The sequence below is a fragment of the Chionomys nivalis genome, chromosome 11, assembly GCF_950005125.1.
Source record: "Chionomys nivalis chromosome 11, mChiNiv1.1, whole genome shotgun sequence".
Classification (NCBI taxonomy): Eukaryota; Metazoa; Chordata; class Mammalia; order Rodentia; family Cricetidae; genus Chionomys; species Chionomys nivalis.
Window position 1 is genome coordinate 57,920,532 of NC_080096.1, and position 12,949 is coordinate 57,933,480.

The 12,949-nt window shown below is 42.3% G+C and overlaps 1 protein-coding gene across 4 annotated transcripts in view; it reads left to right on the plus strand.

Annotated features, from left to right (window-relative positions):
• Slc24a2 (solute carrier family 24 member 2) overlaps positions 1 to 12,949 on the plus strand; it is a 255,169-nt gene that overhangs the window by 5,114 nt on the left and 237,106 nt on the right. The window lies entirely within an intron of this gene.

A 12,949-nucleotide genomic window follows, 5' to 3' on the forward strand; every position in this document is an offset into this window, starting at 1 on the left:
TAATCATTTTATCATGTCCACGTGCCAGATATGTGTCAGTGGGTACACAGGCCATACCGTGTGCGTCAGTCAGAGGACATCTTTGTGGATTTTGTTCCTTTTTTCATCTGTATTTGGGTTCAGAGAATCAAATTCTGGTTACCACGTTTTTGTCACAAATACCTTAACCTGTTGAGATATCTCTCTGGTCCAGGACACATTTACACTATATAAATCTTCTAACATTTATTTCCGTGTGTGCTCGTTGAGAACTGTGGTTTATAAAGTTGTTTTGCACAATATATAGCAAGCATGCATTCGCTTGTGACAGCTGAGGACATGCCCTTCAAGGCATTTGGACAAGGACATTTTATTTATGCTCTGTGCTCTACCTTAATAACAAAAAGGATGTCGCTCGGCTTCTCTTCAAGCATGTTAGAGTGATTTGCTTAGCACTTTGTGGTCTGCTTCAATCAGAGTACTGGGCAGTTCTCAATAAAAAGCCATATTTTTGAGAAGCAGGGAAGTGATCTGAAACCCTAGAAATACCCTGGGCACATCAACAGTAAAAAGTTTTTTGAGGAGCTATGCCCCAGGATTCTTTTTATGCTACAGTGAACCTTCTTTACTTCGACACATCCTTGGTTGAAAATTGTGTTGGCCACATTTGCCCATGATGTTGGAACTCAGAGTTTGTGTTCTGATTTTAGTCAGGTTCAGAATGCAGCCGGCTTTGTACATGTGGGAAATAAGTTTTTAAACGCAAGCCACAGAATGCACTCAGTCAGTTATAATCTGTTCACCACAGTAGAGCTAGTAGAGTTTTTACCTCCCTAATTAGATGATTGTCATGTCACGTCTCTGATCATATACACGTCAGTAATTCAGACTGACATTTCTTACTTGATGTTTTTCATATCCATAATTTTATTCTTAATTCTGTGTTCTTTTCAAATTGGAAATTCTGAGTATAGCTTAATTTTATCATAAAGATATTGGTTATAATTGTAAATATTTCCACATGTGTCAATTCTCTTATTATTTCACGCCCCACATTTTTAATTTACTCTATTTAATCATCATTTCTTTTGGCACTTGATAACCAATAAGAATAGATGGTCTGTTTGTTTTTGTTTTTTTTTTTGTTGTTGTTGTTGTTGTTGTTGCTGCTTTTTCCTTAACAGAGCTCTGTCTTGCTTGAGCACAGTCATACATTTTCAAGAGGAATGGTTCATAAGAGCCTGATTCCCATCAGGAAACTGAACCTAGTCAGTTTCTCTTTGGAATTACTGCTGGAACTTTGCAGTCATTGCAGCCCTTCTCACCTTCCAGGTTTCAGAATCTTGGAGAGCTTGCGCCCCAGCTCTGAGCACAGCTGCCTCAGGATGGCTACTTTGAGTATAACCATTTGCCCTCTGGTGTACTGAGCTCACTGTGACCCAAATAGCTCATCTCTCCTACAGGCGTCAGTGTTCTGTTGTTATCTGGACACTTAGAAAGAGAGTCCCTACACCGACTGTAGCTCACTGACGTCTCCATAAGAAGAAGCCTGCTATATAGGTCTCTAGAGAGCAAATACCAGCATGTTTTCTTGTAAGCTCACTTTGCTGCCTTGGTTTTGCAATTACGGGGCAGGAGAATTTGAGAGTGTGGAGAAAATACAATTTAGGTAACCTCACACAGATAATCAGATGGTCCTTGCCCATCAGCTCTTCTGGGCTCAACACAGTGAAATGGCTTTCAAATGACTCACTTCAATAAGGAAGGTGGAAATCTTAATTTGGTTCCATGATGGACACCGGATCTGTGCCAGGAAGCAATGGGCTGTGAACATGGAGAAGTTGGGAATTCTTTTCCTAAAGTGTTGCTGCCCCGTGTGTCCTTTTCAGGCTTTGTTTTTAATTTGTTTAGTTTTAAATTTCCTTTAGTGATACCGCTACTGTCTTTAAAAAGCTGCATAGTGTCATGACATGATACAGAGACCCGGACAGGAAAGACTTTGCTCTGTTATTTTTAATTAGTTCATTGAGAGTTTCATACAGTAAAATTTGATCATATTTACTCCTCCCCCCCCAATTTTCTCTGTTCTGACCCTTCTTCGTTACCTACCCAACTTTGTGTCCTTGTTTTTAATCCTTAGAGACCAATTTGTGCTGCCCAGTATTCTTGGAAGGGTGGTCTTCCACTGAAAGGATATAGTACATATGTGTCCTTCAGGGCCAACCATTCTTCCATCTCTTATGCTCTGCACCATGGCCGGCTGTGGGTCTCTGTGTTAATTGCCTTCTATTGCAAATTGAAGCTTCTCCAGTGAAGACTGAGAGATGCATTGATCTATATGTATAACAGTGAGTCATTAAGGATTGGTTTAATATTCTATCCATTTAGTAAAATTATAGTAGTAAGTACTCTAGGGCTTTCACTTACCTGGCCACAGGCTCTTGGCTGAACTGTGGTACCAGGTATAAGTTTCGTCTTGGGGAGGGAGAATAAAATCCAGCAACAAAAGGGGGCTTGGTTACTCCTGTGATATTGGTGCCATTATTACACCAGTGCGTATATCTTGCCAGGCTGGTCATTATTGCAGCTTACGGGGTTCAGAGCTGAGTATAACTGCTGATTTGTTTTCTCCTCTAGTAGCCTGCCTAGTGCATTTCAGAACTATGAGAACTGGCCAGCAGAGACGAAGTTTCTAGACCAGTAGCAGTTTGATTTCGCTGTCTTCTGTGACTCAAGCATATGGTGTCTTCAGAAATAGGATCTTATGGTCACGCTGGGGTGGATAGCCAAGAGCATAAGAAATAGCATGTAATGTTTGGGGGTCTATGAGACCTCTCTGGCCAGTGACTCCAAAAAAATAACCCATTCCTGGTGCTGGGCTTTCTATTTGATAGCCTATGGTGCCTAGTGGAGGTATTGTGTCCCTGCTATGGGTAACTCCATCTTCTCTCTCAATGTTTGTGCATTTATAATAGGAAGATTCCACTGCAGTAGGTTTCTCTGTGACTTTTGGAAAGGTTTTTAGTGTTATTTATCCATCTCTGTACTTCCTCCTCTACCCTGTTCACTGTTCTCCTTACCCATGTTTAACCCTTCCTGTTCCATTACTCCCTTCTAACCCTCTATACTGATACATTCTATCTCCCCTCCCGTGAAATCTATCCCACAAGTACCCTGAGTACCCCGACTTCCCTGGGTATCAGGAAAGAATTTTAAACCCTATCTGTGTGACAAGCATCTAGTATCATCCTTGCCATATATGGCAAGTGTGGCTTGTTCAGTGTATGTTGGTTCCCTTCTTTTGCTGTTCCATTCTTAGATGCAAAGTGAATCAGAATGAGCGATTCCAGGTTTGATTTACAAAAGCATTCCTTGAAGGTCGAATTCACTTTAGTGGCTCACTGGGCCAAACAGGTTGCTGTGCCTCTCAGGGGGATGGGTTTACCATGTCATGACGCTCATAAATCTAGTTGGTGTACCATGAATATCTGTGGTTCCCGTGTTAGCATAAACTCCAAGGAAACCACTTCTTTTGTCCTGAAGTTTTGTTGCCTAGAATTTTCCTTGAAATCAGGAGACCATTTGGAAGGAGCTCAGAAGTATCTGTACTGAGAGTAACTTCTTTTTTAAGGCATTTTTGGCTATACTGACCGGGACCCTTTTCTTCCGGCCCCTTCCTAGCTGGCTAGTCAGACGTTTGGATGGTACAAACTGTAGCGCTGTCTCTTTTCGGGACATGCAGACATCGTGGGAAGCATCGGATTTGGCCGCTGAGATCTGGTTTTGATGTGTCACTGTACTAGGCTGTCACTGGCCCAGAAAGCAGCTGTCCATGGTATTTAACTTCTTAGATTTGGCGCACTAATCTGACAGCAAGTCAGCTGAGTCCTAATCAAGGGAGTGAGCCAAATAAAGACTCTGAAAGCAGCCGAGTGGGAAGCTGGGCTCGAGTCATCTGGGCTCACTGCACTTCATTCAACCTGAGTGCTCCTCGAAGTTGACAACAGTTTTTGCAGTTGGAACTATTAGTTACGTTCTTGGGAAAATGAGAATTGAAACATGATAAATATTCCTTACACAGTTATCTCATTAAATCGTAACTAATTTTATAAATACCCATGCGTAGCCCAAAGCTTGCTTAAGATTCAGGATGAGTTAGAAAACTCAAGCCCTCTCAAACCTAGTATATAAATTAGTAAAGCGGATGTACACACCACAAGGAAGTCAAGACCCTTCTTAGGAATGTAAATAAAAGGGTTTTTACTTCTTCCCATCCCCTCTTCCTCCCTCCCTCCCTTGCCACTTCCTGGTCTCAGTGTTGCCCAGCTGAACTGGCAAGCTCAGTCCTGCTCAATTTTGCTGGGGTGCTGGGATCATAGGTGTGCAGTTTTGCTGTGTGCATCACCAAGCTAGGCAGGATGCATTTCTAAACAGATCTGAAAACTTCTCATCATTTTTAACAAGAAGAAAATGTACGGGGTCACAAATCCTTAATCAACTAGAATTTTGTGAGTGTTGCATCTAGAACTTCCTATCCCAGCACCCAATTAAGAAGCCCAGTGTCCAGCACACACCTTTAGCCCAGCCCCCAGCAGGCAGGGCAGGGGGTTGCAGGGGTTTGCACACACCTTTAACCCCACCATCCCCCCACGCCCCGCAGGGCAGAGGATTGCTGGGGTTTGCTGACTTCCTTTACCTGCAGGAAAAATGCAAGCCTGGGATCAAGAAGACACCCAGAAAAGGAAAAGGCAGGTGATAGAGGAGAACACCTGCTGCCCTCCTCTGGCTTCGACGTGTGTGTGTGTGTGTGTGTGTGTGTGTGTGTGTGTAGACAAAACACATGCACTTACACACACACACACCACATGCACACGTGAGCACAAAATAATTATCTTTTGAAAAAGAATAGGCTTGTTATGTTAATCTCTTTCCTGGAGGTCTTTGGCAGGTTTAATTTCCCCGTTCTTTGATTTCCCATCTTCTTTTCTTTTGGATATGTCTCTGATATGCAGTCTGCAGCTGCATTTGGTTTTTGTTTTTGTTTTGCATCTACAGTCTTCTTTGAACTGGAGGCTCAGTTTGTTTGGCTGTGAGTCTTGGAACCTCTCTTTCTGTTATCCCCTTACTCTTTCTATTGTCCAATCATGCTGTTGCTTTTCCTATCTTTCTCTTGCCCTTTTGTTGTTGTTGTTGTTATTGTTCTTTCTAAGTTTGTTTTTCCATACACTATTTTGGAATTTATTTGCTGTGTTTCTATATTTGTTGTTGTTATTGTCTGAAATTTGAGGAATTTTGTTTGTTTGAGGAAGTTATCCAGTATTTGGGATGTAATATATTGAGAAGAGATTTTCTGAATATTTAATGGGCCATCTTGCCAGAGTTTGCTAAAAGATAGTGCATGTAGCAAGTGACGGTGACACAAAACTTCAGTGATGTACCCCAGGGTGCTGGCTGTGTCCTGGCTGTATCCGAAACTTCAGTGCTGTGCTCCAGAGTCCTGGCTGCGGTCTGGCTGCGTCCGAAAGGACCCTCATCAACAGCCATCCTACCAACAGCAAAATTTTGAGCCAAATAAATTTTAAGAGGCAATTCTAATAGAAACTTATATGGAACACATTAAATATTAGATTTGCCTTTTAGATTGTATTTTTTACCAGACACAAAATAACATATTCATTTTACAAGGCTATAAAAAATGAAAACACTAAAGATGAAGTAACCTCTAATCTCTTCATTGAGTCATCTCAACGTAACTTTAGCTTCTATGCCTCCAGGTTCTCATACATATGCATTTGCGCATCTACAGATTTGTGTACATGTAAACCTACATTTTACACAAATAGAAAAATATTATGCATTAACAATTTTAAAATTATCTATAGTTGATGATTTAACAAGGGGGTTAAAAATCTTAACCTATTGAGAGTGTGTCCTCCTCCTGCAATGTGTTAGACCATTTAGTTTTATCATCTTGTGTTATTTATTGCACTATTTCACTAGTGGTATAAAAATGCTGCAACAGATTACCCATGAGTTTCTATGAAGCAGAAACTCAACCCCCAAGTCTTTCGGCTTCTTAAAATTTCTACTGCACCGCTGCGTTCTTCAGCGTTGGATATTAAAAGTCCCAGTGCTTTCCAAGTTCCACAGGTGAGAGCTAGAATTTTGATTAGCTTTCATTTGCATTTCTCTGATTAATTGGGAGGCTCTGCTTTGAAGCATATGTTTGTGGAGGTTGCCAGTTCCCTATGTCATTGTGTCACTTTTAAAGTTCGCTCTGATGACTAACATGGAGATCTCTTACAAATAGATGCCGAGAATCCTAACTTTAGCTTTCTCATCATTCCCATTTCCATACCTAAATACCATCAGGAAGTTTCTGCTTTTGTTGAACAGTGAGTTATTCTGAAGAGGAAGCCTTGAGTCGGAGATTCCTGGACTGGCATGTGCTCCCTCGTCGTATGACCTTGTGGAATTTTCTGCACTCGAGATCTCTGTTCCTCTGTGGAGAAACAGGGTTGTAGCTTAGATGGTCTGCTAGATTAAGAAGATCTAGTCTGTCTGATATGACCTAGTGTATCAGTGTTTTAGCATATTATATTGTTTCTGTACTTAGAAGTATTGAAGTTGAGCATCCTAAGCAGGCCAAGGAGCAATTTCTTATGTTTACACTAACAGTATCCATATCACCTAGCTCTGCTCAGTAACTACTTTACATGTGATGTTTCACTTGAATGTTTTAATCAACTTAATGAAGCTGTAATTTAACTTAAGCATGCCTTGGGAGATAGCTCTTCTGGACAGATGGGGAACTGTGTGCTTGCAGTGAAGACATTTAAAGTTTACTGCAGGACACCAGGCCTCCTTGGCACTCCTGGCTTCTGGCAGTGAATACCTTTGCTGGCAGCTGCTTCTGCCTCCCTGTGCTGCTGGAGACTGCTGAGCCCCGATGGCCCTTCCGGAGTCAAGGGCAGAGGGAATCTGAAACTAGACAGCACTTCCTATCAGGTTCTCACCCATCTCAATCCTCTGAAGCAGGTACCATACCCACCTGCACACCCCGGGACCAAGGGATCTGGAAATAGAGATGATTTCAATGATTTTCAATTTAGATTTAAACTGAATTCGAATTTGTGTCTGCCTGACTCCAAAGTGCATCTTGATTCTTAGACTTTAGTATTTCTCCAGACAATGAAAAAAAAAAAGATGAATCGCACTTTCAAATTAGATTCACTTTTCATATTAGACTCTATTAAGTCAGCACCTTTCAAATAATTTTTTTTTACCATGATTCCTGTTTTAAGTTTTTTTTTTTTTTTTTTTTTTGGTTGCTTTTGAGGTCCTGGGAATTGAACTCAGGAATTTGCGCATGCTAGGCAAGTGCTCTACCACTGAAATATATATACTATATATATACTATAATATATAAATATATTAGGGGCTGAGAATACAACTTAGTATATAGAAGTCCATTGTGCTATCCATTGTGCCCAGAACCAGGTATAACAACTTATGCATATGCATATATACAAAGGTATATGCATATTTACATATAAAAATAAAATCCAAATAAATCCAGGCATTTTGCTTTCACTTTTGCAGTGCTTGCATTTTCTATTCACTGCCGGGCGGTGGTGATGCACGCCTTTAATCCCAGCACTCGGAAGGCAGAGGCAGGTGGATCTCTGTGAGTTCGAGGCCAGCCTGGTCTACAAGAGCTAGTTCCGGGACGGGCACCAAAGCTACAGAGAAACCCTGTCTCGAAAAACCAAAAAGAAAAAAGAAAAAAAAAATTGAGTACCATTTTCTATTCACTGGAAACGATACCTTCGACCTTTTGAATAATGAGTTGTGGCCTGAGTTTTGAAGAGCCTGTTACAAAGTTTCTTTGTAAGATTCTCTGCTTCTCAGCAGGGCTGCTCTACAACTGTGCTGGCCGTGTGGTGCTCAAGAGCATCTGTCTGACCAAAGGGATGAGTGAGAACAGAAATCCAGAAGTCACCCCACTAGACTCGCTCTGAGCTTCAACAGGAGCCTGTGGCTTCCCAGGGAATGGGTGACTCACTCTCTTTTTTTTCAGAGGACAATTTGTAAGAGTCACTTCTCTCCTAGTATGTGGATCCCAGGGTTGTTAGAATTCAGTTCATCAAGCTTGGCAGCGAGCACCTTTACCTGCTGAGTCATCTTGCTGACTCTTTTGAATTTAACAAAGAAGATGTTCTTTGGGCTAGTGAGTCCCTTGCATATTACCACCAAATTTTCCTTTTTATGACTTTAGTTTCACAGCCACGATTTCAAAGAGCTCGTTAAGTACAAGTAAAACTGTGTCCACGTTAACGCTAGGGACTCGTAAAACTGTTACAATGCAACCATGTGTCACGGCAGCTTTCTTCCCAAGCACAGGCCCCATCTGCATGCAGTGGGTAACTAGTGCTCTACCGAATGTAGACATGCATAGAGTCCTGAGAAGCCAACATTCAGCGAACAGCGTACTGCCTTATGGCTCTGACATGGTTGAAGGGCGATGGTTAATTTTCTTTGCCAACTTGACACAAGATAGAGTCATCTGGGAAGAGGGAGTGTCAGTTGAGAAAATGCCCCAATCACATTGGCATGTAGGCAAGCCTGTGGGACCTTTTCTTGATTAGTGATTGATGGGAGGTGCAGCCCACTGTGGGTGGTGCCATCCCTTGGCAGGTGGGCCGGGGTAATATAAGAAAGCAAGCTGAGCAAGCCATGGAGAGCGAGCCAGTAAGCAGCATTTCTGTGTGGTCTCTGCATCAGCGCCCTCCTCCAGGTTCCTCTATGAGTTTCTGCCCTGACTTCCCTTTATGATGGACTGACTGTAAGGTAAAAACAACAACAACAACAAACAAACAAAAACTCTTTCCTCCCCAGCTTGCTTTTGGTCATGATCATTGCCACAGAAAAAAAGTGGGCTAGGACAGAGGGTGACGATTCTATCCCGAGCTTCCCTCAATTCATGCTTCCATGCATTTGTGAGGAGGTGGGGAAGAAACATGAGTGCCGTGGAAGGGGTTATGAAGTCAAAGAGAAGCAGAATTCGGTCAAGAGAGCTGAAGCTGGGATTCCATTAGGTTGGTTTCCTTTCTCTGAAGTATTTTATTTGTGAACCAAATAAGGCAGACACGGTTCTTATAAAGGTAAAATTGGTGGTTTGGGAGGAGCCTGAGCATGGGGCCACATTGAATGCCACATTCACGGCTTTATCGGACGCACTCAGAACCATGCATTGGCAGGGACCAAGTCCCGAGACTGAGTGCCTTTTAGCCCCCACCCTGGCTGTGTAAGACTGTACCAGGCACTATGCACCAAGCATCTATTCTCTGGAAATGAAAGGCTGGCTTATCTCTGATGTCCCCAGCAGCTCTTATAACTGTGCTTTTCTGTTAATGGGAAATTGCAAATACAGTCACATAAAATGGCCTTGTATTTGCACAGAAGCTACATAAACCTCTGTGGTATTTTCAGTTGTTTCTCAGTTACTTCTACCTAACACAGGTTGTTATATAAATGATTGTTGAACTGTCCTGTTTAGAAAGTAATGACAAGAAAAGTGTGAGTTCAATACAGACACAGTTATTTTCCAAGTATTTGTAATCTGTGGTTGAATCCGTGGATGTGGACCTGTTTATAATCATGGACTGACCAGCAGCAGAGATGGGCAGGTACTGGAGCCCCGAATTTACCTCCCTTGAAGATGCTTTTCAATTAAGAAATCTGATTAAGGGAGATTAATTCCTATGGAATGAATTAAAAGGGCTTCTTTGCGTCTTTACTTGTCCAAAAGAACTTGGAAAGGGCCAAGTGAGCCTGTGATGCTCTGGCCCTTGCTCTGTTACTGTTTGGTGGAATTGGGCATGTACACTTCAGGGAGAGAAAAAATGTTTCCTCTGGGTGTGGTGTAACCGGTAACCCCAACATTCGGGGGTGCTGAGGCAGGGAAATACAAGTTCCAGGCCAGCCTGGGTTGCAGAGAGAATTATAGGCTAGCCTGAGCTTCCCAGTGAAAGCCTATTGAGAGAGAGAGAGAGAGAGAGAGAATATGAAGCAAGATTTCTATTATGTTAGACCTTGAGTCAGCACTGAACATTTAACATTTTCCTGAAACACACCATTTTATTTGCTCAGTCTGATGACTTAGAACCAACACATTTAGGACTAGGATAGCAGTACAATCATGGATGTCCTGTTTAAACCTCTTGGGATTGTGTTTGCTTATCCATATGTTTAAAAAAAAAATAGGACAGTTTTCTTCACAGGGAGGCCGAATTCTCAATAAGACTAAATAGGATCAGTGTTTAGCTGAACCCAGTTGCGAGGCCAACTTCATGCCGGACTCCAGGCCCCTCACGCTGAGTCCTGCGTGCTAGCCTCCTCTCCCCAATTTCCCTCTTGCTTCTGTTGTTTGCTTCCTATTTCAGGCCATTGTTTGACTCCTGGGCCCTCCTCTCTATGTCTCTTTTTCAGCCATATTAATATGCAGTTGCCTGACTAGTCCTTAGCACTCATATCTTCATGTTTGGACACAAACCTGCCCTCCCCTTGTGTTTGCAGAGGATTAAGAAAGTGTGTCTTCTTATCTATGAGACCGAGCCTCTGTCAACCATGAAATTATTCTGAGCTCTCTTACGTCTGTCCCTGAAATTGTATTTACTTCTGCTGATATACATCACCAATATTTAATCCTAGTGCCTCCTTTGTCCATCTCCTTGCACCCATTGCTATGTGGAATTTTCCTGGTATCTGTTTTCTGCCTTAGCTTAGGCCACACCCCTTCCCTTGTTAACTATTGAGTTGCATTTGCAGAATTAAATGCCTGGCACAGGGTCATGGAAGTTAATATTGGCAGTGATGAAATTTTCTCACGATGAATTTTCCAGGCCTGATAAATCCTAAAGTGCAGTGGTTCCTGTGCTAAGGCCCTCGGTAAACGACAGTCTTCCTACGTAGGAAACAGAATTTATTGAAAGTCATTTATTCCCCCATCAGAGTGCAGCTATGAAGACGGGTCCCTCATAGATGAAGAGAGAGTCTCAGTTCTCCAAGCTGCATTGTTCAGACTGTGGCCCTAAGTCTTCTGTAGTGCTTTTCTGTTGACTTTTTAAGTAATAGCTCCTTTAAAATAAAAGAGACTTGCAGCAGTATGTGGCCTGAGTGTGCACTGTAGAGATTTTTATAATGCTTTGATTTGTAAAATCATGACTGCTAAAGCCGGGCGGTGGTGGCGCACGCCTTTAATCCCAGCACTTGGGAGGCAGAGGCAGGTGGATCTCTGTGAGTTCGAGACCAGCCTGGTCTATAAGAGCTAGTTCCAGGACAGGCTCCAAAACCACAGAGAAACCCTGTCTCGAAAAACAAAAAAAAAAAAAAAGAAAAAGAAAAGAAAAAAAAAACATGACTGCTAATTTCAGACCATTTTCAATCACCCCAGAAAGAAGGCCTTAAGACAGCAGTGTTACCTGGCCATCAAGGGCTTCTTATCCCCCAGTAGCCAAAATCTATTTTGCCTGTAAAGATCTGTCCATGTTGGACATTTCACATAAATGGAAGCGGGTAATATATAGCTTGTGTGTCTGCTTTCTCTCATGTAGAATAATGTTTTCACAGACCTTCAGGATTCTATCTTTAATGGCAAAATTATGTCCCATTGCATGGATTTAACACATCTTATATATTCAACCATTTGTGGCATTTGGGATGTTTCACCTTTTAGGTCGTTAGGAATAGTGCAGCAATGAACATCTGTCTGCAGGTTTTGTGGATAGACGCTATGGAACATATTTAAGAGTGGAATTGATGGCCATCTGCTAACAAGATGTCTCTAACATTGTGAGGAACTGCCAGACTCGGTTCTCTTTTGTTCCGGAACCAGTTTGCATTCTTACCAATGGCGTATGAGGGTTCTAATTTCTATCATCTCTTCCTACTATATGCCAAGCTTGCAGCAGTCATGCTGACTCTGACCGCCCCCCAAATGCTGTGTTTACAGATGTAAGCCACCACACCCCACTCCAATTCCTCCCTATCTGTTTTCAAAATCCTTCTGTTCATGCCAATCCTCAGGAGTGTGAAGTGGTATCTCTGGGTGGTTTTATCTGCATTTTCTTTTTTTTTTTTTTTTTTTTTTTTTTTTTTTTTTTTTTTTTTGGTTTTTCGAGACAGGGTTTCTCTGTGGCTTTGGAGCCTGTCCTGGAACTAGCTCTGTAGACCAGGCTGGTCTCGAACTCACAGAGATCCGCCTGCCTCTGCCTCCCGAGTGCTGGGATTAAAGGCGTGCGCCACCATCGCCCGGCTATTATCTGCATTTTCTTGATGGATGATGATGGTGAGCTTTTTTAAGATAGGGATTTGGGACCGCTTCATATCTTCATTGAGGCAATGTCTGTAAATGTCTCTTGCTTGCTTTTAAATTGGGCTGTTTGCTTCAGTGTTTTTGCTATGAGAATATATATCTTAATTAGGTACATGGTTGGCAAATATTTCCCACAGTCGTGTGGGTTTTGTGTGCTTTATAAAGACTACTCCTAGCTTGGGAACCCCTGAAGATCTAATGTTTTCCATATTTTTCTTGAGGAATTCTTGTACAGAAAGCAATTTGGGACCCTTGGGTCGACCCTGAAGCTATATCCTGTCTGAGAACTTTGAAAATGTTGGTCTGTGGGAGAAGATTGACTCCCTTGAAGCTGAGGCCTTTGTCATATGCATAGCTTGTTTGGGGTCTGTACTTCCTTACTGTGGAGAGCCTGGGGTGTGTCTACATGAACATCAGACCCAGCGTACTTAGCAGCTAGTTGAGTTATCACTCATCACACCGCTTTGCTTCCAAAATATTCTCTGCTTCAGCTAAGAGTGATGTTCCTAACCTCCAGTTCCTTCTCTCGTTCCTGCACGGAAGTCCTTCCAGTGGCACACCTAGGCTATGATTCCCTTCACTACCTACTGTGGG